Below are 2,946 nucleotides of genomic sequence, written 5' to 3' on the forward strand. Positions count from 1 at the left end.
ATAATTATATAAGATTCTAAAACCTTGTCTTTATAATTATATAATTTGCGTTAATGACTAATAATCATATATGTTGGTTTATATAGGATATATATCTATCATGGCGAATAGTTTGTCACTTGGAAACATACTTAATGCGAGCAAGTTGACTTAAGTTTGATTAATCTCCTTAGAGTGCCTCACACACTTTAAGTAATCAAGGAATATAGATATAAAGGTGCACCTATGATCACTAACCTGATCTGAATGGTACAAGATGAGTTATTAAACTCTATTACAAAGATTGAAGTGAAACACAAGAATAATTGAGAGGATTTTTACTATTTTTTTTCTCTTTTTGTTCTTGGAAACATCTCATAATCTTTTTAGCCATTGGAGATGCCTTTTATACTTGAAAATCAATTATGAAGGACGTTAACATCTTCAGATTGCTAGAAACAGTTTAAAATCTTTTCTAGCCATTTTTTTGTCTTTAGATATTCAAATTCAAATTTTTTGACAATAAACGTTTAGTTAGCTAACCATACTTCTTAGTCGATTAAGTCTTTTTTATTTTGCAGTCTACTGTACTCTATTAATCGCTTAAGTAACACTTTAACCAATTAAGAGCTTACTATTTTTAGAGTAACCAACTTCACTTTTAGATTTTAGCTGACTAACGCCCTTGGTTATTTGACTAAGATGGTTCTATTTGTAACTCATTTTGTGACATCTTATTCTAATGAGTTTTAGGGTTTGTTTCGAGTGATTATTCTACTAAGTGACATATTTTTAACTTGCACACTTAAGTAGTATAGTTAAACATTAATAAATGGAAATGCATTGTTATCATCAAAAACTTATGGTGTCAACAATCTCCCCCTTTTTTTATGATGACAAAACATCTTTTGATTAATAGCACAGTGTCTATACATTTCTTTTATACTACATATGATGAGGAATTGCTCCCTTAAATGTGTGCTCCCGTTTAATGTATGCATGATATTTCAAGTTATTTTGTTTTCCAACTTAGCAGGCCAGGTAATTTCTATCTATTTCTCAGTGCAGATAACAAGTACTATTTTAGTATTTATAAGACATTTAACAAAACACGTTGCATAACTATCAATAATAAGTAACAAGATATCATTAACTATTCAATAAATATCTTTACCATTATAACAAAATGTCATCAACAAGCCAACTAAAATAGCATAACAAAATGTTATCAACATCCAACAACTAACCATTAGTAGTTAATAAATAAAATAACATAATGTTATCAACAACTAAGCATCATCAGTGTCAGACTCCTAAATGATTGTATTTCTCTCCCTTTATGTCATTAGCAAAACAAGGGTGTCCTTATGAAAAGGCTTATTTAAGAGGAGTCTGAAGGATGGATTCATCAGTGCTGAAGTGAACATTGATGGGTTTGGAAAATGATAAAGGTTATGATTTTCGAGGTGAAAAATCAGAGGAAAGAGTGTTTGGGAGTTGGAGAGGGTTTTGGCTAGAAGATTTAACTGAGGATTTAGCTTTGGTAGTCAACCTGAAAGAGATTTTTCTTTTGAGGAACTTGGTTTTCATTGCCATTGTCTTCGTTCCTTTTCTAGTAAGTTTGTCTAGAGCTTGTGCAGATGTAATTGTTTTCCCTTTCCCTTTGTTAGTAGGTTTACTTTTACTTGTAGTATGAACTGAGTAAAGTGAAGTCCTTCTAGGTGCAGTAGTCTTTGTTTTCCTTTTTGCTACTTCTTTTTCAACTTTTCTTCCCTTACCATTTGATGAAACACATCCATAATTAAGATTTATTTATAATTTGTCAAAGGTTTCTTAGTTTTCTCTGCTTTATCATGTTGTTGAAGATTAAAATTATTAATGATGTCATCAAGAGAACCAATTACTTTTGTAACATCATTGCGTTCTTGTTCTTATCCAAGTTCAAGAGTAAGTTGTTTCTTTGCTAAGGCAGGTTCAGTTTCACCACCTTCAGTCTGAGGTGCAAAATTCTTAATAGTTTGCCTTTCTGGTATAGGACTTTAGGCTGTTGAAGTGCCTTTAGATGCAAGACCAAATGGTGTTTTTCCTTTCTTTTTCACAATAATGGCTAGGCTTTGTAGTTGATCTTCAAGTTTTAGAATCTTGACAGACTGATCATTTAGTTTGCCATCTATTCTCATCAATAAATTTATATCATTTCATTGAAAATTGGAGAAAAGGCTATCTTGGTCTGAGCAGAAGGAGGATTCTTATTTTTTAGGGTGTCTTTAAGAGTCTTAATAAATTTTTTCTTTCAAGTTTATATCCCATTTTTTTTAGACTTCCCAAATAAATGGCTTAGTCTCTACTTTTGACCTAATCTATTTGATATCTTATACTCCAAATTCCTTTCTTCCTTACCAAAAAGGTAATGAGGTTCTCATAAGCCAAATTGATTTTATCTACACAGCAAGTTCCCTTCATCCTTTCAATTATAAACCTTCCAAGTTTGAGAGGAGTTGCATTGAATACATGTTCGATCAGCCACATATCTTGAAGACTTACATTGCTAAGCCTATCACTTCGTCCATGAATTGTTGATGCAATAAAAGAGTGTAAGATCCTAGTTTGAGAACTTTTGATGAAGCTTGCATAACTCCTGAAAGAGTACTTTTCATTTTTCCTAGTAATGATTTCCCAGAAGGATAAGGGATCATATTCCTCTAGAATCTCATATTCTGGCATATTACATTCAATATTCAATAGGTTCCCTAAGTTAATAGCAGTGAGTACAAATTCCTTTCCATTTAGAAATCCGTGAAGACCATCGTCAACAAAATCCTCCAAATCATTAAGCTCTGTTTTATCTAGGGCAATGTTAGAGTAAAATTCTTTGATAAAACTAGCACTATATGATCTATTCTCAAAAACACTTTTATTGCACAAATCCCAAAAGCTCTTAATGTCACACACATTAAGTGACATGAT

This window comes from Theobroma umbraticum, unplaced genomic scaffold (assembly GCF_002168275.2).
Source record: "Theobroma umbraticum cultivar Fairchild unplaced genomic scaffold, ASM216827v3 scaffold_44.0, whole genome shotgun sequence".
Classification (NCBI taxonomy): Eukaryota; Viridiplantae; Streptophyta; class Magnoliopsida; order Malvales; family Malvaceae; genus Theobroma; species Theobroma umbraticum.